Source organism: Protopterus annectens, chromosome 17.part0 (assembly GCF_019279795.1).
Source record: "Protopterus annectens isolate FY-2018-M chromosome 17.part0, PAN1.0, whole genome shotgun sequence".
Lineage (NCBI taxonomy): Eukaryota > Metazoa > Chordata > Ceratodontiformes > Protopteridae > Protopterus > Protopterus annectens.
Genome location: NC_056751.1, coordinates 742,171,348 through 742,197,345, shown reverse-complemented (window position 1 = coordinate 742,197,345; position 25,998 = coordinate 742,171,348).

Genomic DNA, 25,998 nt, shown 5'->3' with positions numbered 1-25,998 from the left:
CCACTGACATTTGTGGAAGTCAGTTTATTGTTAATCTGCTATAAATAACAGTGAATCTAAATGTAACAGCATTATGATCAGACTAGGAACAAGAAAATACTTTAACAGCATCAAACTCGGTAACTTCTCATTAGAACTGTAAGTTCTAGTAATGTATGGTTGAGTTTCAAAGACATAAGAATAGTGTGTAAAAATAAAGATGCTAGTTCTACAAAATGATTTAGGACTTTTAGATTCAACAGATTTATTTAATTGTTAAACCTTTAACAGAGGATGATAATATGTAATCTCTATTCACAATACTGGTTTTCTTATCTAAATACAATTAGTCACCCCTAAACTCAGAGTACTCTTTATATATATTTTTTACTAATTTAGCGCCAACACCTGGTATCCAATATATATCAGTAGCTAGCAATACATACATACAGATGCACAGCTTTTGGCATAAAGCTTTGCAGTACACAGAGCACCATGATTACACTCTAGAAGTGAGGAAAAAGACAACCTAGTCTAGCACTACTCAGTGAGAGACCTGATATTAATGACACTTTGAAAGGTGCTTAACAATAAGCACTGAGTTTTGAGTCCATAAGCACTTATGATTGGCTCTTGGTTCATAGCCCTATATTATGTATTCTCAACATAGATGCCAGGATATGCCTCTCGAGCTTCACTCTCAAGGAGAATTTCTTGGCATTCAAGTCTTAAATGCATAATAATATGGTTGTAATAGGAAACCTCATCATAATCCTCTGTGTAATACATGGAGCATCATGATTATGCTCCAAAATCTGAAAACGGTAAACCTATAAAGCGTTACTATAGCATAACAGTATGTTCAAAGGCATCTGACAACTGATCTGATGTTGTCAGTTTTCATTCTTCCCCAACATATGGGTTTGCCTATGATACTCGGATCCAACACGGCTGTTATTCTAGCTCATGGCCACCAACAAACTCTCGAGCTCCTACTCTACCCATAATTCACCACCCCTAACATATCTCAGATCTTGTTTGCAGCCTTCACAACTAGACATGGTTGAATACAGATATCAGGATATCTTATTTATATAAGTATTACTTCATGATAATTTTACCTTTAATTATTGTTCTTAGGTAAATCTTTTTCTAGTTCCTTTTTTTGTGTACCATTAGACGTTTTACTACCTCTTATACACTTACGAATGTATTCTCGCTATAATTGCTGATACTCCTTTCCTACCCATGCTACTTCTCTCCCAATAAGGGTTTAAAAAAAAAAACAGAAAGATTTTGGATCCAGCCACTTCGAATCTGATGTCTCTAAGTTCTCCTCCGGATCCTAAGTCCTCCTTGGATCTCACAGATTCGATTCATCTGAAGTAGTCAACTTCATTTGATCAGCAACTTGTGGGTATCAGATCTGACCTGGATCTGAACCGGCAGCTTTCCAAGCTAAAGATCCTACCTCCAAGCTCCTCCCCCTTACCCATAATACCCTGCTACCTCCTTCCAGTCCCCAGATCTCATTTTCCGCTGCTTTAACAAGCACGAGTTACGAGCTCCTGGCAGTTAGGTAGTGAGTATTGTGTAATTTCTTGAATTTTTGCAAAATTTTGAGAGGTGTGTGCTTGTGATTGTTTAAACCCATTAGCCTAGCTTAGTTTTAGTATATTCCCCATTCCCCTTAGTCTTGTGTGTAAATGTGTGTGTGGTTGTGGTTGGTATGGCCGAAGGCCCTAAGACCATTTTCTCCAAGTGCTCTGAGTGTGGCCATAAGCTCTCCCCAGCCGATGGCCACACTCAGTGCATTCTTTGCCTGAGGGTAGCACATTTATCATCGGGCTGCCATATTTGCGCAGCCTTTAACCCTCGGGCTCTGAGGGATAGGAGGAACAAGCTGATCCTTGTGGGTATTATACCCACCAATTCTGCTTCTTCCTCCTCTCCCTCAGTGGCTCCAGCCACGGCTGTGGCTGTTCAGCCAGCTGTGCTATCTCCCCTGGCTGGGACTCAACCTCCCACCATTTCCCAGGGAGAGAAGGACTCCAAGAGAAAAGAGAGGAGAGAGAGAGGGAGAGAGAGAGAGAGAGAGAGAGATAGAGAGAAACATAGGTGCCACAAGCGGCGGGCTGACGCAGCCCCTTCGGGCCCGCTGGCTAAACAGCTCTCTTCTCCCCTGTAGATTCCCGGGTCCACACCCTCTCGGCTCTGTTCTCCATGTTTCTCACCGGAAGAGGAGTTCCGGCCATCTTCGAGGTCGTCATGGTGGCCTTCCCGGCCAGCTTCGGCGGCCTCTACTAGGTCGACATGAAGCCTTTCAGATGCTGACATGGACCAGATGATGCGTCACTTTCTCCAAGCCCAGATGCAGATGAGAGTGCTCCTGCCCCCCCCCCCCCCACTGGGGGGGAGCTCAGCCCCTTTTTTTGCCCCATAGCTCCTTCTCCGATCCATTATCGGGTTTCGGAGCCGTCGGATCCGAGCAGTCTCGGAGTCAGGGAGTCGGCGCCGATAGTAGTTGCTACTTCAATGTCGGCCATGCCCTCGAGTTTGTCAGATCCCTTTTTGGATCCGAGCTCTCAGGGCCGAGAGCCATGCGTCGAATCTGAGGGGGTAAGTGTGTCTTCGGCTCCATTGCGGTCAGAGCACACTTCCCTTTTGGGTCCAATCGCTTCGGTTCTGATGCAGATCCCTGCGTTGGATCCGAGGTTGTTGCTCATGGAACCCAGAGAGAGCGGCTCACCTTCGGCATTCGACGTGGTGGAGAGGTTTTTTTCAAGATGTACGTGACCCTCTGCTCGCTATGGATCCAGCCAACATTCCCTCACAGACAGGCTTGTCTTCCATCATCCGGCCCCAGGGACAGCCTGCGTCAACTTCCCACCCAGTTCCACTGGAAGAACATGACCCTGTTGGTGAGCCCTCCTCGGACAGTCCCACCGAGGAGGTCCCTCACAAACGCAAGTGTAAGAGGAGGCACTTGGACTCCCTTGAGTCCCTCATGGAAGGCACCGATTTTGAGGAAGGGGAAGGTTCCCCCAGGTCACCCCCTGAGGACGTCTCCTTTGAAGACATTATGGAAATGCTACACCTAAAAGGGGGGTGGTCAGCCCAAAAGCCTTCCTTGGATGAGTCGGTGTTTCTGGAGGCATTTGACGCAGGCCCGTCTACCTCTTGGGTGTCCCCTCCAGCCAACCCCCTGGTAGACCTCATTACTACCAGGGCGTGGAAGGAGCCGGACACTGTAGAGCCAATCCCCAGGAGACCAGATAAGATCCTTAGTCCCCCTGTGGATAGGACAGCGTGGAGTAAAGATTCCCCGGTATATGCCATGGTGGTGGCGGCTGCCACCAAGAAGGAACTGGCACAGGATAGTTCCTCGGTCCATCCTCCTGATAAGGAGTCTCAGACGATGGATCGTATCAGAAAGTGGATGTTTGCTTCGGTTACCTTTTCCATAAGGGGGCTGAATTACTTGGCCCATGTGATTAGGCTTCAGTGGGATCTGGTGAAGGAATATGCTGAGTCTCCCCCTGAGTCCATGTCGGCCGAGGACAAACGGACCTTCTCTACTCGCATGACCACTCTAAAATCTGTATCGAACATGTCTATGCAGCTACTCTCCCATGCCACGGAGGGGGCCGCTAGAGCCAGCGGATCAGGCATCACCTTACAACGTCATGCCTAGCTCGGACTTTGCGATGGTTCTACCCTGTTTGGCAAGACCGTCCATGATACATTGGTCCAGAGCAAGAAAGATGGGAAGACACTGTCTGCTGTCAGAATCCACTTCTCGACTCCTCAAAGGTCCTTTTCCAGGAACCAGAGAGGAAAAAAGACGATGTGGTTCCGGAAGTCTCAGCAGTCCCGTTACACTCCGGACCCTTTGTCCTTCAGAGGCAGAGGGGGACAAGGTGGACAGCAGCCCAGAGGCAGGGGGGGGGCTGAAGAATTTTGAGTCACGGGAATCCTTTTCTGATTGACCCATGCAGCAGCCCTGAGGGGTTGCCCGACTGCTCCTCTCTGGAGGCAGTTGAGGGACAATTTTTGAAGCACCTGGCACAATGGGAGTCCATCACGACAGATCGCTGGGTGCTTTGAATAATATCCAGAGGCTACTCTATTCATAAATCTTCCTCCTCAATTGAGGTGCCTCCCTGATGTTCCACCCAATCAGAGGGAGGCTGAAACTTTAGAGATAAAGAAGCTGCTACAAAAAAGAGCCATCCAGCACATTCCTGCAGACCAGTCCAGGTTAGGCAATTACTCCAGGTTCTTTTTGGTGCCAAAAAAGACGGGGGACTTAAGACCAATTCTCGACCTTTCTACAATGAACCTCTTCATTGCCAAGGAGAAATTCTGGATGGTCACTCTTCAATCCATTCTCCCCTGTTGCAGGAGAATGACTGGATGTGCTCCATAGACCTCAAGGATGTGTACTACCACATTCTCATGGACAGGCGATCCAGGAGGTTTCTCCGCTTTCGGTTGTGGGCCAGTCATTACCAGTTCAGGGTCCTACCATTTGGCCTCACCACAGCCCCCAGGGTGTTCTCCAAGGTCATGGCAGTTGTAGCGGCCCACCTGAGACTTCAGGGAATACAGGTTTTTCCTTACCTGGACGACTGGCTCCTTGCTGCCTCCACCAGGCATTTACTCTGCTCAGCCAGGGATTGCTTCCTGCTCTTAGCCTCCCAGTTGGGGATCACAATAAATCACAAGAAATCATCCCTTCAACCAGTTCAAGTCCTGGACTTCATAGGGGCCAGAATAGACAAGCTTCAGACCAAGGCCTTCTTGACGTCGGACAGACTTAGCAGCTTAACCCTTCATGTTTTAGCACTCCTTCAATTTCCAGCCCCATCAGTGGAGTTAGTCCTGAGAGCCTTAGCGTCCATGGCAGCAGCAATCAACCTTTCGCCCTTAGCTTGCTTGCATATGAGGGTTCTCCAGTGGACCTTGCAGGTCCAGTGGTCCATCCTTCAACACCCATTGGACTCTCCAATCCCCCTCAGCAGAGTCTGTAGAAATTCCCTCTTATGGTGGCTTCAATCTCGAGAGCTTCAGGAAGGACGACCGTTCATAATGCCACAACCCCAAGCCATGGTAACCACGGACGCTTCTTACCTTGGGTCGGGGGGCATTGCATGGGCAGAACTGTCCAAGGTATGTGGACTCAGACAGAGACCGTTCTGCATATCAATGTTCTGGAGATGAGAGCGGTGCTTCTAGCGTTGCAAGCTCTTCATACCTTTCTCCCTCCAGGGACTATTGCAATTCAGACAGACAACATGTCAGTGGTCTGGTACATCAACAAACAGGGGGGACCAGGTCTTACCCTCTTTGCTGAGAAGCCATGACAGTTTGGGATTGGGCAATATCCACCAACCATTTTCTGTTAGCAACGCACATTCCGTGTCGGTCTAACATCCTAGCGGACAAGCTGAGTCGAACTATCCTCTCACCTTACGAGTGGTCTCTGAACCCCTTAGTAGCGAAACAGATCTTCCGCAAGTGGGGTCAGCCTTGCTGCGATCTCTTTGCAATGCCTTCAAGCTAAGTGCAGCAAGTTTTGCTCTAATTCCCGCCCGGGGGAAAGCCCCAGAGACACTCTAGTCCATGCTTGGCTATCCGGTCTTCTTAATGCTTATCATCCTCTTTCATTAATGACAACATTTTTACAGAAAGCTCGTTGGTTGGGGAACAAGATTATCCTCATAGCCCTATTCTGGCCATGTCAAACCTGGTTCCTGTACCTACGGTCTCATCTTATAGCTCCTCTTTGGATCTTAGATCCCATCCCGGATCTGATTTCTCATCCTTCGGGATTAGAAACTCCGAATCTGGATGACCTCAAGCGCTCAGCTTGGATGATCCAGTTCCATTAGTTGCCAAGACTCCCGGTATCTCGTCTGCAGTTAGATCCATCCTGATAGTGGTGCATAAGCCTTCTACCAGGAAGGTTTACAACAGCAAATGGAAACGGTTTTCCATTTGGGCCTCATATAAGAATTTGGATCCTTTCACTGCTCCCCAGCAGTGCTTGATTTCCTATCTTGTATTTTTCAGCAGGCTAGTTCTTTCTACTGTAAAGGTTCAAATGGCTGCCATTTCCCATTTTCACATTGGAGACAATCTTAGTCCTTTAGCTTCCACTAAGATTTGTAAGACCTTCTTGAAAGGCACCTTTCTTTAGATACCTCCTACTAGGAATGCTGTTCCCCCATGGGACCTAACTTTGGTTCTTCAGGCTCTAACTGGACCACCCTTTGAGCCTGCAGCTTCTGTTGATTTAAAATTCTTATGTTGGAAAACTGCTTTCCTAATAGCTATTACTTCAGCTAGAAGGGTGTGAACTCCAGGCCCTTTGTACTAAACCCCATATCTTGTTTTCCATAAGGACAGAGTCTCTCTGAGGACTAACCCTTCCTTCTACCTAAAGTGGCTTCTGAGGCAAACATCAATCAATCCATTAATCTACCAGTTTTCTTCCATAACTATCAGAATAAAGGGGAATACAAACTTCATTTGTTAGATGTTCATAGACAAGTGCACTTTTACCTGCACAGAACAGCTGCCTTTCACAAGTCAGAGCAGCTCTTTGTTTCCTTTGCGAAGCCCTTCTTGGGTAAACCAGTGTCAAAGGTGACTCTAGCTAGATGGATTTCTCAATGCATTTCGCTCATGTACAAGATATCTGGTCTGCCAGAGCCCTTAGGGGTTCATGCTCATTCTACCCGTTCTATGGTTACTTCGCTGCGTTCTGGTCAAGAGTGCCCTTGGATGACATTTGTTCTGCGGCTACTTGGGCTTCCTCTCATACCTTTATCTCTCATTATAAATTGGATTTATCCAGAGGAAGGGCAGCTTTTGGCTCTGCAGTGCTCCAGAATATCCTTCATAAGGACCTCCCAAGTGTTTGGTAGCTGGGGACTCTGCCTACAGGTTGCTGATCAAATGAAGTTGACTACTTCAGATAAAGAAGTTATGTACTCACCATAACGTTCCATCTGAGTAGGTAACTTCATTTGTCAGCAACCCACCCCCTCCTTCCCCCTAACCTGGTTCTTTGGTTATCTGAATCATAGAATGATTCAGCCTTTGGTATTCGCTAGGTTAGGATTTTTTTTAGGTTGTTGTTTTGTCTTCATGAAATTGTATAATTGGGCAAACGCAATCTGAGGACTGGAAGGAGGTAGCAGGGTATTGTGGGTAAGGGGAGGAGCTTGGAGATTGGATCTTTAGCTTGGAAAGCTGCCGGCTTGGATCCAGGTCGGATCCGATACCCACAGGTTGCTGACAAATCAAGTTACCTACTCAGATGGAACATTATGGTGAGTACATAACTTCTTTATCTGAAGTAGTTAACTTCATTTGATCAGCATCCTGTGGGTATCGGATCCGATTCGGTTCCAAGCCGGCAGCTTTCCTAGCCAAAGATCTGAGCCAGCTCCCCTCCCATATAATGCCTTGCCACCTCCCTCTAACCCTCAGATCTCATTTACCGTGGCTTTGTAAGCATCCTAGAATGAGCTCCAACAGCGTGGGTACTGTGAGTTAAGGATTTTTCTCTATTTTTTCTGTCAGAAAATTGCCTTTTTCTTGTGTCTGTGTTCCCACTTACACCCTTAGTTGTTTTTGGGTAGTCTTTTCTATTTTTCTCTGTGTAGTTAAACTTTTCCCTCCTCTTTCTGTGTGTGAAGGCGTGTGCATGTGGGCCTGTTCTTCTTTTCTTTCTTTAATATGTCTGAAGGCCCAAAACCTATTTTTTCAAAATGCTCTGAGTTTGGCCATAAGCTGTCCCCAGCAGATGGCCACACTCAGTGCGTTATTTGCCTGGGTGTTGATCATCTTTCTTTGGGCTGCACTATTTGTGCAGCCTTCAACCAGGGCTTTGAGGGATAGGAGGATGAAGTTAATCCTTGCGGGCCTCTTACCCCCCGATTCAGCTTCATCCTCCTCCCCCTCTGTGGGGCCAGCCACGGCTACGGCTGCTCCACCTCCCGCCTCCGATCCCCTGGCCGAGACTCAACCTCCCTCTTTGGCCCAGGAGGATAGGGGTGGCAGGAAGAAGGATAGGAGGGAGCGGGAGAAAGAGAGTCACCGTAGCCACAAGAGGTGGTCCGAATGCTCTCTTTCGGCCCGCCATCAAAAATGCTAGCATCTCCCCTCAAGGTTCTCGGGTCTTCCCACTCCTGGCTTCATTCTCCACGTTTCTCCCTGGAGCCAGAGGAGGAGACCCAGTCACCTTCGAGGTCATCTAGGCGGCCTTCCCAGATGGCCTCGGTGGCCTCATCTAGATCGACCAGGAGTATGTCCGACACAGATATGGACTGGATGATGCATCAATTTCTTCAGGCCCAGATGCAGATGGGAGTGCTTTGCCTTCCCCTCTGGGGGAGGGCTCGACCTTTTGCCCCATTGCTCCTTCTCACCCACTATGGGTTTCGCAGCAGTCGGATCCAACTAGCTTCGAGGGGGTGGCGACAGCGCCGGCACTGTTTCCTACTTCGGCGCCGACTATACCCTCGAGTCTGTCAGATCCTTTTTCGTATCCGAGCTCTCGGGGCCGTGTGTTGGGCATCGGATCCAGAGGAGTTAGTGGGCCTTCGGCGCCATTAAGGTCGGAGTGCACTACTCTTTCGGATCTGATCGGATCAACTCCAGCTCCGATCTGCACGCTGGATCTGAGGGGACTGCTTTTGGATCCTAGGGAGAGCAGTTCACCATTGGTGTTCAATGTCGTGGAGAGGGTCCTTTCGAGGGATTCGAGGCCCCAGGCTCTTGCTACGGATCCACCCACCATTCCCTCTTAGATGGGCCTTTCTTCCATCAAGGGCAGGGGTTGGTGTAATGGTTAAAGTGTTTACCTTACAGACACAAGGTGCAGGGTTTGATTCTTACATTGGGTAATTGGCTAAGCTGAAAATGGCCCACAAGGGCTGTTGGCTTAGTAGTAATCTGTGATTCATCTGATTCATCTGATTCATCTGTGATTCATCTGTGATTCATCATCCGGCCCCAGGGACAGCCTACGCCTACGTCCCAGATGGTTCCTGTAGAGGAACAGGACATTGTGGGCGAGGCCTCTTCGGACAGCACCCCCCGAGGAGGTCCTCCTGGCGTAAGTGCAAGAGGAGGCACTTGGACTCACCCAAGTCCCTCACAGAAGACACGGACTTAGAGGAAGGGGAAGGTTCCCCAAGGTCACCCCGAAGACACCTCCTTTGGAGACATTATGGAAATGTTGCACATTAGAGAGGGGTGATCTTCCCAAAAACCTTCCTTGGATGAGTCTGTGTTTCTGGAGGTGTTTGACGCAGGCCCAACTACCTCTTGGGTGTCCCCTCCCACCGACCCCCTGGTGGACCTCATAACTACCAGGGCATGGAAGTGGCCAGACACTGTCGAGCCAATACCCAAGAGACCAGACATGATCCTCAGCCTCCTAATGGACAGGACAGTTTGGAGCAAGGGTGCCCCACAGGATGCCATGGTGGTGGCAGCTGCCACTAAAAAGGAATTAGCACAGGAGAGTTCCTTGGTTCACCCTCCAGACAAGGAGTCTCGGATGATGGACCGTCTCGGGAAGTGGATGTTCGCTTCAGCGACCTTCTCTGTAAGGTCACTGAACTATATGGCACACGTAATTTAGCTCCAGTGGGACCTAATCAAAGAGTATGCTGGATCACCCCCAGAGTCCATGTCGGCCGAGGGCAAATGGACCTTCTCGGCTCGAATGGTCACTCTTAAGTCGATTACTAACACATCTATGCAGCTTCTCTCCCATGCCACGGAGGCAGCGGCTAGAGCCAGTGGAACAGGCGTTGTCTTACGTCGACAGGCCTGGCTCCGTCTCTGCGACTTTGCGGAACCCTTCAAGGCATCCTTCGCAAACGCCACCTTTGACGGTTCTACACTTTTGGCAAAACCGCCTGCGATACTTCTTCAGAGTGAGAAAGACCGGAAGGCGTTGTCTGCTGTTGGGATCCGCTTTTGGGCTCCTCAGAGGTCCTTCTCCAGGAACCAAAGGGACAAAAGAAGATGTGTTTCCGGAAAGCTCAACAATCCCGTTTTGCTCCGGATACTTCATCCTCCAGAGGCAGAGAAGGACAAGGCCCAGAGGCAGAGGGGCCAAGAATTTTGGGTCTGGGAACCTTTCCGATCGGACCGCACAGCAGCCCTGAGGGGCTGCCTGACTGCTCCTCTGGAGGCAGTGGGGTGCACTCTTGGAGCACCTAGCATATTGAGAGTCCATCACGACAGATCACTGGGTGCTCCAAATCATATCCAGAAGCTATTCTATTCCATTCCTAACATCCCCATCCCAGTCGGGAGCCTCCCTGATGTTCCACCCAATCAGGGAGGCAGCAGCCTTCAAGATAAGAGCTGCTAAGAAAGAGCCATCCAGCACATCCCCTCGGGCAATCCAGATCAGGCTTTTACTCCAGGTTCTTTTGGTGGCAAAAGATGGGGACTTAAATTCGACTGACTTGTCCATACTGAGCCCGTCAGTGACCAAGGAAAAGTTCCGAATGATCACTATTTAATCCATTTTCCCACTTTTACAGGAGAACGACTGGATGTGCTCGATAGACCTCAAGGATGCGTACTACCGCATTCTAATGGACAGGCGATCCAGGAGGTTTCTCCGTTTCCGGCTGGGAGCCAGCCATTATAAATTCATGGTCCTACCCTTTGGTCTCACCACAGCCGCCAGGGTGTTCACCAAGGTCATGGCAGTTGTAGGGGCCCACCTGAGGCTTCAGGGAATACAGGTCTTTCCTTACCTGGACGACTGACTCCTAACCGACCCCACCAAGCATCTACTATGTTCAGGCAGGGGCTACTTCTTACATCTAGCCTGCCATCTAGGCATCACAATCAACCTCAAGAAATCTTCCCTTCAGCCTACTCAGATCTTGGATTTCATAGGGGCCAAGATAGACACTATACATTGCAAAGTTTTCTGACGGTGGACAGACTCATAATCTAAAACTTCACATTTTAGCCCTTCTTCAATCATCATTTAGCGGAATTAGTCCTGAGGGCCCTGGGGTCCATGGCACCATCAATCTGTCACCCATCGCACATCTGAAGGCGAGAATCCTTCAATGGACCTTACAGGTCCAGTGGTCCATCCTACATCACCCCCTGTCTACACCTATTTCCTCAGCAGGGTTTGCATTTGCAGAATCTCTACTTTGTGGCTCCATTCCAGGGACCTCGGAAAGGCGCCCTTCTCCATGTCCCCACCCCAAGTCACAGTGACCACGGATGCATCGCTCCTCAGGTGGGGCATTACGGGCATATCCGTCCAAGGCGTGGACTCACACAGAGACCTCTTTGCATATCATTGTGCTGGAGATGAGGGCGGTGCTTCTAACGTTGCAGGCTCTCCATTCCCTTCTTCTTCCAGGGACTATTGCAATTCAAACAGACAACGTCGGTAGTCTGGTATATCAACAAACAGGGGGGAACCAGATCTTACCCACTTTGCCGAGAGGCCATGAGAGTGTGGGAATGGGCGATATCCACCAACCGCTTACTCATAGCAACACACATTTCGGGTCGGTCAAACATTCTAGCGGACAGGTTGAGTCGAACTATCCCCTCTCACCTTACGAGTGGTCCCTGAACCCAGTAGTAGTGGAACAGATCTTCCTCAGATGGGGTCAACCTTGCTGTGATCTCTTTGCGTGGCCGAACAAAGTGCAGCAAGTTCTTCACTCTAATTCCCCACCAGGGAAGTCCCCAGAGATGCTCTGGTTCATTCTTGGCCATCCGTCTTCTTTTATGCTTATCCTTCTCTTCCGTTGATGACAAAATTCTTGCAGAGCAGCCTCGTCGGTTGGGGAGCAGAGTTATCCTCATAGCCCCATTTCGGTTCCCATGCCTATGGTCTCATCTAGTGCATCCTCCCTGGGTCTTAGATCCCATTCCGGATCTGATTTCTCACCCCTTGGGATTGAAGACCCCGACCTGGACAACCTCAAGCTCTCGGTGGTTGATCCATTTCCTTAATGGCACAGAGCACCATGATTACACTCTAGAAGTGAGGAAAAAGACAACCTAGTCGAGCACTACACAGCGAGAGACCTGATATTAATGACACTTTGAAAGGTGCTTAACAATAAGCACTGAGTTTTGAGTCCATAACCACTGAGGGCTGGCTCTTGGTTCATAGCCCTATATTATGTATTCTCAACATAGATGCCAGGATATGCCTCTTGAGCTTCACTCTCAAGGAGAATTTCTTGGCATTCGAGTCTTAAATGCATAATAGTATGGTTGTAGTAGGAAACCTCATCATAATCCTCTGTGTAATACATGGAGCACCATGATTATGCTCCAAAATCTGAAAACGGTAAACCTATAAAGCATTACTATACCATAACAGTATGTTCAAAGGAATCTGACAACTGATCTGATGTTGTCAGTTTTCATTCTTCCCCAACATATGGGTTTGCCTATGATACTCGGATCCAACACGGCTGTTATTCTAGCTCATGGCCACCAACAAACTCTCAAGCTCCTACTCTACCCATAATTCACCATCCCTAACATATCTCAGATCTCGTTTGCAGCCTTCACAACTAGACATGGTTGAATACAGATCTCAGGATATCTTATTTATATAAGTATTACTTCATGATAATTTTACCTTTAATTATTGTTCTTAGGTAAATCTTTTTCTAGTTCCTTTTTTTGTGTACCATTAGACGTTTTACTACCTCTTATACACTTACGAATGTATTCTCGCTATAATTGCTGATACTCCTTTCCTACCCATGCTACTTCTCTCCCAATAAGGGTTTAAAAAAAAAAACAGAAAGATTTTGGATCCAGCCACTTCGAATCTGATGTCTCTAAGTTCTCCTCCGGATCCTAAGTCCTCCTTGGATCTCACAGATTCGATTCATCTGAAGTAGTCAACTTCATTTGATCAGCAACTTGTGGGTATCAGATCTGACCTGGATCCGAGCCGGCAGCTTTCCAAGCTAAAGATCCTACCTCCAAGCTCCTCCTTCCAGTCCCCAGATCTCATTTTCCACTGCTTTAACAAGCACGAGTTACGAGCTCCTGGCAGTTAGGTAGTGAGTATTGTGTAATTTCTTGAATTTTTGCAAAATTTTGAGAGGTGTGTGTTTGTGATTGTTTAAACCCATTAGCCTAGCTTAGTTTTAGTATATTCTCCCTTCCCTTTAGTCTTGTGTGTAAATGTGTGTGTGGTTGTGGTTGGTATGGCCGAAGGCCCTAAGACCATTTTCTCCAAGTGCTCTGAGTATAATAAAGCTCTCCCAGCCGATGGCCACACTCAGTGCGTTCTTTGCCTGAGGGTAGCACATTTATATTCGGGCTGCCATATTTGCGCAGCCTTTAACCCTCGGGCTCTGAGGGATAGGAGGAACAAGCTGATCCTTGTGGGTATTATACCCACCAATTCTGCTTCTTCCTCCTCTCCCTCAGTGGCTCCAGCCACAGCTGCGGCTGTTCATCCAGCTGTGCTATCTCCCCTGGCTGGGACTCAACATCCCACCATTTCCCAGGGAGAGAAGGACTCCAAGAGAAAAGAGAGGAGAGAGAGAGGGTGAGAGAGAGAGAGAGAGAGAGATAGAGAGAAACATAGGTGCCACAAGCGGCGGGCTGGCCTTGGCGAGCCCCTTCAGGCCCGCTGGCTAAACAGCTCTCTTCTCCCCTGAAGATTCCCAGGTCCACCCCCTCTCAGCTCTGTTCTCCACATTTCTCACCTGAGGAGGAGTTCCGTCCATCTTCAAGGTCGTCATGGTGGCCTTCCCGGCCAGCTTTGGCAGCCTCTTCTAGGTTGACATGAAGCCTTTCAGATGCTGACATGGACCAGATGATGCATCACTTTCTCAAAGCCCAGATGCAGATGAGAGTGCTCCTGCCCCACTGAGGAGCTCAACCACCTTGCCCCATAGCTCCTTCTCCGATCCATTATCGGGTTTCGGAGCCATCGGATCCGAGCAGTCACGGAGTCAGGGAGTCGGCGCCGATAGTAGTTGCTACTTCGATGTCGGCCATGCCCTCGAGTTTGTCAGATCCCTTTTTGGATCCGAGCTCTCAGGGCCGAGAGCCATGCATCGAATCTGAGGGGGTAAGTGTGTCTTCGGCTCCATTGCGGTCAGAGCACACTTCCCTTTTGGGTCCAATCGCTTCGGTTCTGATGCAGATCCCTGCGTCAGATCTGAGGTTGTTGCTCATGGAACCCAGAGAGAGCGGCTCACCTTCGGCATTCGACGTGGTGGAGAGGTTTTTCTCAAGATGTACATGACCCCCTGCTCGCTATGGATCCAGCCAACATTCCCTCGCAGACAGGCTTGTCTTCCATCATCCGGCCCCAGGGACAGCCTGCGTCAACTCCCCACCCAGTTCCACTGGAGGAACATGACCCTGTTGGATAGCCCTCCTCGGACAGTCCCACCGAGGAGGTCCCTCCTAGCAAGTGTAAGAGGAGGCACTTGGACTCCCTTGAGTCCCTCATGGAAGGCACCGATTTTGAGGAAGGGGAAGGGTCCCCCAGGTCACCCTGAGGGGCGTCTCCTTTGAAGACATTATGGAAATGCTACACCTAAAAGGGGGGTGGTCAGCCCAAAAGCCTTCCTTGGATGAGTCGGTGTTTCTGGAGGCATTTGGCGCGAGCCGTCTACCTCTTGGGTGTCCCCTCCAGCCAACCCCTGGTAGACCTCATTACTACCAGAGTGGAAGGAGCCGGACACTGTAGAGCCAATCCCCAGGAGACCAGATAAGATCCTTAGTCCCCCTGTGGATAGGACAGCGTGGAGTAAAGATTCCCCGGTATATGCCATGGTGGTGGCGGCTGCCACCAAGAAGGAACTGGCACAGGATAGTTCCTCGGTCCATCCTCCTGATAAGGAGTCTCAGACGATGGATCGTATCAGAAAGTGGATGTTTGCTTCGGTTACCTTTTCCATAAGGGGGCTGAATTACTTGGCCCATGTGATTAGGCTTCAGTGGGATCTGGTGAAGGAATATGCTGAGTCTCCCCCTGAGTCCATGTCGGCCGAGGACAAACGGACCTTCTCTACTCGCATGACCACTCTAAAATCTGTATCGAACATGTCTATGCAGCTACTCTCCCATGCCACGGAGGGGGCCGCTAGAGCCAGCGGATCAGGCATCACCTTAGCGTCATGCCTAGCTCGGACTTTGCGATGGTTCTACCCTGTTTGGCAAGACCGTCCACGATACATTGGTCCAGAGCAAGAAAGATGGGAAGACACTGTCTGCTGTCAGAATCTGCTTCTCGACTCCTCAAAGGTCTTTTTCCAGGAACCAGAGAGGAAAAAAGACGATGTAGTTCCAGAAGTCTCAGCAGTCCCGTTACACTCCGGACCCTTTGTCCTTCAGAGGCAGAGGGGGACAAGGTGGACAGCAGCCCAGAGGCAGGGGGGGATGAAGAATTTTGGGTCACGGGAATCCTTTTCTGATTGACCCATGCAGCAGCCCTGAGGGGTTGCCTGACTGCTCCTCTCTGGAGGCAGTTGAGGGCCAATTTTTGAAGCACCTGGCACAATGGGAGTCCATCACGACAGATCGCTGGGTGCTTTGAATAATATCCAGAGGCTACTCTATTCATAAATCTTCCTCCTCAATCGAGGTGCCTCCCTGATGTTCCACCCAATCAGAGGGAGGCTGAAACTTTAGAGATAAAGAAGCTGTTACAAAAAAGAGCCATCCAGCACATTCCTGCAGACCAGTCCAGGTTAGGCAATTACTCCAGGTTCTTTTTGGTGCCAAAAGGCGGGGGACTTAAGACCAATTCTCGACCTTTCTACAATGAACCTCTTCATTGCCAAGGAGAAATTCTGGATGGTCACTCTTCAATCCATTCTCCCTCTGTTGCAGGAGAATGACTGGATGTGCTCCATAGACCTCAAGGATGTGTACTACCACATTCTCATGGACAGGCGATCCAGGAGGTTTCTCTGCTTTCGGTTGTGGGCCAGCCATTACCAGTTCAGGGTCCTACCATTCGGCCTCACCACAGCCCCTAGGGTGTTCACCAAGGTCATGGCAGTTGTAGCGGCCCACCTGAGACTTCAGGGAATACAGGTTTTTCATTACCTGGATGACTGGCTCCTTGCTGCCTCCGCCAGGCATCTACTCTGCTCAGCCAGGGATTGCTTCCTGCTCTTAGCCTCCCAGTTGGGGATCACAATAAATCACAAGAAATCATCCCTTCAACCAGTTCAAGTCCTGGACTTCATAGGGGCCAGAATAGACAAGCTTCAGACCAAGGCCTTCTTGACGTCGGACAGACTTCGCAGATTAACCCTTCTTGTTTTAGCACTCCTTCAATTTCCAGCCCCATCAGTGGAGTTAGTCCTGAGAGCCTTAGCATCCATGGCAGCAGCAATCAACCTTTTGCCCTTAGCTCGCTTGCACATGAAGGTTCTCCAGTGGACCTTGCACGTCCAGTGGTCCATCCTTCAACACCCATTGGACTCTCCAATCCCCCTCAGCAGAGTCTGTAGAAATTCCCTCTTATGGTGGCTTCAATCTCGAGAGCTTCAGGAAGGATGACCATTCATAATGCCACAACCCCAAGCCATGGTAACCACGGACGTTTCTTACCTTGGGTCGGGGGGCATTGCATGGGCAGAACTGTCCAAGGTATGTGGACTCAGACAGAGACCATTCTGCATATCAATGTTCTGGAGATGAGAGCGGTGCTTCTAGCGTTGCAAGCTCTTCATACCTTTCTCCCTCCAGGGACTATTGCAATTCAGACAGACAACATGTCAGTAGTCTGGTACATCAACAAACAGGGGGGGACCAGGTCTTACCCTCTTTGCTGAGAAGCCATGACAGTTTGGGATTGGGCAATATCCACCAACCATTTTCTGTTAGCAATGCATATTCCGTGTCGGTCTAACATCCTAGCGGACAAGCTGAGTCGAACTATCCTCTCACCTTACGAGTGGTCTCTGAACCCCTTAGTAGCGAAACAGATCTTCCGCAAGTGGGGTCAGCCTTGCTGCGATCTCTTTGCAATGCCTTCAAACGCGAAGTGCAGCAAGTTTTTTGCTCTAATTCCCCCCCGGGGGAAAGCCCCAGAGACACTCTAGTCCATGCTTGGCTATCCGGTCTTCTTAATGCTTATCATCCTCTTTCATTAATGACAACATTTTTACAGAAAGCTCGTTGGTTGGGGAACAAGATTATCCTCATAGCCCTATTCTGGCCATGTCAAACCTGGTTCCTGTACCTACGGTCTCATCTTATAGCTCCTCTTTGGATCTTAGATCCCATCCCGGATCTGATTTCTCATCCTTCGGGATTAGAAACTCCGAATCTGGATGACCTCAAGCGCTCAGCTTGGATGATCCAGTTCCATTAGTTGCCAAGACTCCCGGTATCTCGTCTGCAGTTAGATCCATCCTGATAGTGGTGCATAAGCCTTCTACCAGGAAGGTTTACAACAGCAAATGGAAACGGTTTTCCATTTGGGCCTCGCATAAGAATTTGGATCCTTTCACTGCTCCCATTCCAGCAGTGCTTGATTTCCTATCTTGTATTTTTCAGCAAGGGGCTAGTTCTTCTACTGTAAAGGTTCAAATGGCTGCCATTTCCCATTTTCACATTGGAGACAATCTTAGTCCTTTAGCTTCCACTAAGATTTGTAAGACCTTCTTGAAAGGCACCTTTCTTTTGATACCTCCTACTAGGAATGCTGTTCCCCCATGGGACCTAACTTTGGTTCTTCAGGCTCTAACTGGACCACCCTTTGAGCCTGCAGCTTCTGTTGATTTAAAATTCTTATGTTGGAAAACTGCTTTCTTAATAGCTATTACTTCAGCTAGAAGGGTGTCGGAACTCCAGGCCCTTTGTACTAAACCCCCATATCTTGTTTTCCATAAGGACAGAGTCTCTCTGAGGACTAACCCTTCCTTCTTACCTAAAGTGGCTTCTGAGGCAAACATCAATCAATCCATTAATCTACCAGTTTTCTTCCATAACTATCAGAATAAAGGGGAATACAAACTTCATTTGTTAGATGTTCATAGACAAGTGCACTTTTACCTGCACAGAACAGCTGCCTTTCACAAGTCAGAGCAGCTCTTTGTTTCCTTTGCGAAGCCCTTCTTGGGTAAACCAGTGTCAAAGGTGACTCTAGCTAGATGGATTTCTCAATGCATTTCGCTCATGTACAAGATATCTGGTCTGCCAGAGCCCTTAGGGGTTCATGCTCATTCTACCCGTTCTATGGTTACTTCGCTGCGTTCTGGTCAAGAGTGCCCTTGGATGACATTTGTTCTGTGGCTACTTGGGCTTCCTCTCATACCTTTATCTCTCATTATAAATTGGATTTAATATCCAGAGGAAGGGCAGCTTTTGGCTCTGCAGTGCTCCAGAATATCCGTCCTTAAGGACCTCCCAAGTGTTTGGTAGCTGGGGACTCTGCCTACAGGTTGCTGATCAAATGAAGTTGACTACTTCAGATAAAGAAGTTATGTACTCACCATAACGTTCCATCTGAGTAGGTAACTTCATTTGTCAGCAACCGACCCCCCCCCTCCTTCCCCCTAACCTGGTTCTTTGGTTATCTGAATCATAGAATGATTCAGCCTTTGGTATTCGCTAGGTTAGGATTTTTTTTAGGTTGTTGTTTTGTCTTCATGAAATTGTATAATTGGGCAAATGCAATCCGAGGACTGGAAGGAGGTAGCAGGGTATTGTGGGTAAGGGGAGGAGCTTGGAGATCGGATCTTTAGCTTGGAAAGCTGCCGGCTCGGATCCAGGTCGGATCTGATACCCACAGGTTGCTGACAAATCAAGTTACCTACTCAGATGGAACATTATGGTGAGTACATAACTTCTTTATCTGAAGTAGTTAACTTCATTTAATCAGCATCCTGTGGGTATCGGATCCGATTCGGATCCAAGCCGGCAGCTTTCCTAGCCAAAGATCTGAGCTCTAAGCTCCTCCCCCTACCCATAATGCCTTGCCACCTCCCTCTAACCCTCAGATCTCATTTGCTGTGGCTTTGTAAGCATCCTAGAATGAGCTCCAACAGCGTGGGTACTGTGAGTTAAGGGTTTTTCTCTATTTTTTCTGTCAGAAAATTGCCTTTTTCTTGTGTCTGTGTTCCCACTTACACCCTTAGTTGTTTTTGGGTAGTCTTTTCTATTTTTCTCTGTGTAGTTAAACTTTTTCCCCTCCCCTCTTTCTGTGTGTGAAGGCGTGTGCATGTGGGCCTGTTCTTCTTTCCTTTCTTTAATATGTCTGAAGGCCCAAAACCTATTTTTTTCAAAATGCTCCGAGTTTGGCCATAAGCTGTCCCCAGTGGATGGCCACACTCAGTGCGTTATTTGCCTGGGTGTTGATCATCTTTCTTTGGGCTGCACTATTTGTGCAGCCTTCAACCCCAGGGCTTTGAGGGGATAGGAGGATGAAGTTAATCCTTGCGGGCCTCTTACCCCCCGATTCAGCTTCGTCCTCCTCCCCCTCTGTGGGGCCAGCCATGGCTACCACTGCTCCACCTCCCGCCTCTGATCCCCTGGCCGAGACTCAACCTCCCTCTTTGGCCCAGGAGGATAGGGGTGGCAGGAAGAAGGATAGGAGGGAGCGGGAGAAAGAGAGTCACCGTAGCCACAAGAGGTGGTCCGAATCTGCTCTTTCGGCCCCGCCATCAAAAATGCTAGCATCTCCCCTCAAGGTTCTCGGGTCTTCCCACTCCCAGCTTCATTCTCCATGTTTCTCCCCGGAGCCAGAGGAGGAGACCCAGTCACCTTCGAGGTCATCTAGGCGGCCTTCCCAGATGGCCTCGGTGGCCTCATCTAGATCGACCAGGAGTATGTCCGACGCAGATATGGACTGGATGATGCATCAATTTCTTCAGGCCCAGATGCAGATGGGAGTGCTCTTGCCTCCCCCCCTCCGGGGGGGGAGCTCGACCCCCTTTTTTGCCCCATTGCTCCTTCTCTGACCCACTATCGGGTTTCACAGCAGTCGGATCCGACTAGCTTCGGAGCCGGGGTGGCGACAGCGCCGGCACTATTTCCTACTTCGGCGCCGACTATACCCTCGAGTCTGTCAGATCCTTTTTCGTATCCGAGCTCTCGGGGCCGTGTGTTGGGCATCAGATCCAGAGGAGTTAGTGGGCCTTCAGCGCCATTAAGGTCAGAGTGCACTACTCTTTCGAATCTGATCGGATCACCTCCAGCTCCGATCTGCACGCCAGATCCAAGGGGACTGCTTTTGGATCCTAGGGAGAGCAGTTCACCATTGGCATTCAATGTCGTGGAGAGGGTCCTTTCGAGGGATTCGAGGCCCCAGGCTCTTGCTACGGATCCACCCACCATTCCCTCTTAAATGGGCCTTTCTTCTATCAAGGGCGGGGGTTGGTGTAATGGTTAAAGTGTTTACCTTACAGACACAAGGTGTAGGGTTTGATTCTTACATTAGGTAATTGGCTAAGCTTAAAATAGCCCACAAGGGCTGTTAGCTTAGTACTAATCTGTGATTCATCTGATTCATCTGATTCATCTGTGATAAATCTGTGATTCATCATCCGGCCCCAGGGATAGCCTACTCCTACGTCCCAGATGGTTCCTGTAGAGGATCAGGACATTGTGGGCGAGGCCTCTTCGGACAGCCCCCCCCCGAGGAGGTCCCTCACAAACGTAAGTGCAAGAGGAGGCACTTGGACTCACCCAAGTCCCTCACAGAAGACACGGACTTAGAGGAAGGGGAAGGTTCCCCAAGGTCACCCCCGAAGACGTCTCCTTTGGAGACATTATGGAAATTTTGCGCATTAGAGAGGGGTGATCTGCCCAAAATCCTTCCTTGGATGAGTCTGTGTTTCTTGAGGCATTTGACGCAGGCCCAACTACCTCTTGGGTGTCCCCTCCCACCAAACCCCTGGTGGACCTCATAACTACCAGGGCATGGAAGTGGCCAGACACTGTCGATCCACTACCCAAGAGACCAGACAGGATCCTCAGCCTCCCAATGGACAGGACATTTTGGAGCAAGGGTGCCCCACTGGATGCCATGGTGGTGGCAGCTGCCACTAAAAAGGAATTAGCACAGGAGAGTTCCTCGGTTCACCCTCCAGACAAAGAGTCTCGGATGATGGACCACCGCGGAAAGTGGATGTTCGCTTCAGTGACCTTCTCTGTAAGGTCACTGAACTATATGGCACACGTAATTTAGCTCCAGCGGGACCTAATCAAAGAGTACGCTGGATCACCCCCAGAGTCCATGTCGGCCGAGGGCAAATGGACCTTCACGGCTCGATTGGTCACTCTTAAGTCGATTACTAACACATCTATGCGGCTTCTCTCCCATGCCACGGAGGCAGTGGCTAGAGGCAGTGGAACAGGCATTGTGTTACGTCGACAGGCCTGGCTCCATCTCTGCGACTTTGCGGAACCCTTCAAGGCGTCCTTTGCGAACGCCACCTTTGACGGTTCTACACTTTTTGGCAAAACCATCTGTGATACGCTTCTCCAGAGTTAGAAAGACGGGAAGATGTTGTCTGCTGTTGGGATCCGCTTCTTGGCTCCTCAGAGGTCCTTCTCCAGGAACCAAAGGGGACAAAAGAAGATGTGTTTCCGGAAAGCTCAACAATCCCGTTTCGCTCCAGATACTTCATCCTCCAGAGGCAGAGGAGGACAAGGTAGACGCCGGCCCAGAGGCAGAGGGGGGCCGAAGAATTTTGGGTCTAGGGAACCTTTTTCCGATCGACCCGCACAGCAGCCCTGAGGGGCTGCCTGACTGCTCCTCTCTGGAGGCAGTCGGGGTGCACTTCTTGGAGCACCTAGCATATTGAGAGTCCATCACGACAGATCACTGGGTGCTCCAAATCATATCCAGAAGCTATTCTATTCCATTCCTAACATCCCCATCCCAGTCGGGGAGCCTCCCTGATGTTCCACCCAATCAGAGGGAGGCAGCAGCCTTCGAGATAAGAGAGCTGCTAAGAAAAAGAGCCATCCAGCACATCCCCCTCGGGCAATCCAGATCAGGCTTTTACTCAAGGTTCTTTTTGGTGGCAAAAAAGATGGGGGACTTACGGCCAATTCTCGACCTGTCCATACTGAGCCTGTCAGTCACCAAGGAAAAGTTCTGGATGATCACTATTTAATCCATTTTCCCACTTTTACAGAAGAACGACTGGATGTGCTCGATAGACCTCAAGGATGCGTACTACTGCATTCTAATGGACAGGCAATCCAGGAGGTTTCTCCGTTTCCGGCTGGGAGCCAGCCATTATCAATTCATGGTCCTACCCTTCGGTCTCACCACAGCCACCAGGGTGTTCACCAAGGTCATGGCAGTTGTAGGGGCCCACCTGAGGCTTCAGGGAATACAGGTCTTTCCTTACCTGGACGACTGACTCCTAACCGCCCCCACCAAGCATCTACTATGTTCAGGCAGGGGCTACTTCTTACATCTAGCCTGCCATCTAGGCATCACAATCAACCTCAAGAAATCTTCCCTTCAGCCTACTCAGATCTTGGATTTCATAGGGGCCAAGATAGACACTATACATTGCAAAGTTTTTCTGACGGTGGACAGACTCCGCAATCTAAAACTTCACATTTTAGCCCTTCTTCAATCATCAGCCCCCCCAGCGGAATTAGTCCTGAGGGCCCTGGGGTCCATGGCAGCGGCCATCAATCTGTCACCTATCGCACATCTGAAGACGAGAATCCTTCAATGGACCTTACAGGTCCAGTGGTCCATCCTACATCACCCCCTGTCTACACCTATTTCCCTCAGCAGGGTTTGCATTTGCAGGGAATCTCTACTTTTGTGGCTCCATTCCAGGGACCTCCGGGAAGGGCGCCCCTTCTCCATGTCCCCACCCCAAGTCACAGTGACCACGGATGCATCGCTCCTCAGGTGGGGGGGGCATTGCATGGGCATATCCGTCCAAGGCACGTGGACTCACACAGAGACCGGTTTGCATATCAATGTGCTGGAGATGAGGGCGGTGCTTCTAGCGTTGCAGGCTCTTCATTCCCTTCTTCCTCCAGGGACTATTGCAATTCAAACAGACAACATGTCAGTAGTCTGGTATATCAACAAACAGGGGGGAACCAGATCTTACCCACTTTGCCGAGAGGCCATGAGAGTGTGGGAATGGGCGATATCCACCAACCGCTTTCTCATAGCAACGCACATACCGGGTCGGACAAACCTTTTAGCGGACAAGTTGAGTCGAACTATCCTCTGACCTTACGAGTGGTCTCTGAACCCAGTAGTAGTGGAACAAATCTTCCTCAGATGGGGTCAACCTTGCTGTGATCTCTTTGCGTCGCCTTCGAACACAAAGTGCAGCAAGTTCTTCACTCTAATTCCCCCACCAGGGGAAGTCCCCAGAGATGCTCTGGTTCATTCTTGGCCATCCGGTCTTCTTTATGCTTATCCTTCTCTTCCGTTGATGACAAAATTCTTGCAGAACGCTCGTCGGTTGGGGAGCAGAGTTATCCTCATAGCCCCATTCGGTTCCCATGCCTATGGTCTCATCTAGTGCATCCTCCCTGGGTCTTAGATCCCATTCCGGATCTGATTTCTCACCCCTTGGGATTGAAGACCCCCGACCTGGACAACCTCAAGCTCTCGGCTTGGTTGATCCATTTCCCTTAATGGCTAGGACTCCTGGTATCTCATTCTCAGTTAAGGCTTTCCTGCTGGCCGCTCATAAGCCTTCTACCAGGAAAGTCTACAAGAGTAAATGGAAACGTTTCTCTATCTGGGTGGAGCATAGGAATTTGGATCCCTTTACGGCTCCTATCCCAGCAGTCCTTGACTTTCTATCCCACATTTTTCATCAAGGGGCTAGTTCTTCTACTGTTAAGGTTCAATTGGCAGCTGTCTCCCACTTCCATGTTGGAAACAGTTTTGGGTCCCTAGCTTCCTCTAAGATTTGGAAGACATTCCTGAAAGGAACTTTCCTGTTCCTGTTAAGACCTCCGGTTAAAGATGCAGTTCCTCCATGGGATTTAACCCTGGTTCTCCAGGCTCTGACTGGTCCCCCTTTTGAGGCCGCAGCTTCAATCGACTTAAAGTATGTATCTTGGAAAACTGCCTTCCTGATTGCCATTACCTCAGCAAGGAGGATATTGGAGCTTCACGCTCTTTGCAGTAAGCCTCCATACATTGTCTTTCATAAAGACAGGGTTTCCCTCAGGACTAATCCCTCCTTCCTACCTAAAGTGGCTTCAGAAGTCAACATCAACCAATCCATCAACCTACCTGTCTTCTTTCCTAATTATCAGGAGAGTATAGATTTCATTGTCTGGATGTACATAGACAGTTGCGTTTTTACTTAAACAGAACAGCTGAATTTGGAAAATCAGATCAACTTTTTGTTTCATTTCCTAAGTCCTGTCTGGGTAAACCTGTGACTAAGGTAACCTTAGCTAGATGCATTTCCCAATGCATTCTTCTTGCATACAGAAGCTCTGGTCGACCTGAGCCCCTGAGGGTTCGAGCTCATTCTACCCGTTCTGTGGCTACTTCTGCTGCCTTCTGGTCAAGGGTGTCTTTAGACGACATTTGTGCAGCAGCTACCTGGGCTTCATCTCATACTTTTATTACTCATTATAAACTGGATTTAATATCCAGAGGACATGCATCCTTTGGCTCTGCAGTGCTCCGGAATATCCTTCCATGAGGACCTCCCAAGTTGTGGTAGCTGGGGACTCTGTCCCACAGGTTGCTGATCAAATGAAGTTAACTACTTCAGATAAAGAAGTTATGTACTCACCATAACGTTCCATCTGAGTAGGTAACTTCATTTGTCAGCAACCAACCCTCCCTCCATCCCCCGGACCCTTAGTTCGTTATTGAAGAACCAGGATACGTCACTTCCAGATGACATCAGGTAGAATGTATAGTACTGCTTTCTTGGGTTATAGTAATTTTCTATGGCATTATGACAAACTCGATCTGAGGGTTAGAGGGAGGTGGCAGGGCATTATGGGTAGGGGAGGAGCTTGGAGCTCGGATTTTTAAGCTAGGAAAGCTGCCGGCTCGGATCCGAATCGGATCCAATACCCACAGGTTACTGACAAATGAAGTTACCTACTCAGATGGAACGTTATGGTGAGTACATAACTTCTTTTTATCATTGGATCCTAAAGCCTTCGGATCCATCAGACAGACATTTTAACGCCAGAGAAAACTAGAAAGATTTTGAATCCAAAGCCCCTAGGTCTTCCTTCAGATCCTAAATCCTTCTTGGATCTGATAGGTTTGGCTGTTACTTCTTCAATGGATTCCAAACTTTCAGATCCAACAGACACAAGTCTTATTCCAGAGAAATTAAAAGATTTCAGATCCAAGCTCTTTGGATCCAAAGCCTTTAGAGACACGTTTGGATCTTAACTCTTCGAATCTGACAGACAGAAGTTTTAACTACAAAGAAAAAAGAAGATCTGGAGTAGGGACTTTATTTGTCAGCAACCTGTGGGTCATGAATCCGATATCGGATCCGAGCCGGCAACTATTTATACAGCTATGGATCCGAGCTCCTAGCTCCTCCCCTCACCCATAATCCCCTGCCAACCCCAAATGACCTCAGATCTAGTTTGCCGCTCTAGAGTGTGTCAGCTGGATTTTGAGCTCCTGGCGATTTTGAGATAAGTGTTGCTATTTTATCTCTTTAGCCCTTTTTTTTCTGTCTGTAATTAGTGTCTGTGTGTGTATTAGGCTTCCCTTTAGTCTTTTTTTTTTTTAAATTTTAGTGTTACCCTCCCCTCGCTGGTCGTTAGTGTGTGATTGTGTGTGTTTGCATTTGGGGCCTTGTGTGCTTGAGTAGTATTTCTTAGTTTTGGGACATGTCTGAGGCCCCAAACCTATTTTTTTCTAAATGCACCGAGTGTGGCCATAAGCTCTCCCAAGCGGATGGCCACACTCGGTGTGTTCGGTGCCTTGGGGTTGAACACCTGTCCTTAGGATGCATGATTTGTGCAGGGTTCAACCCCAGGGCACTGAAAGAGCGGAGGTCG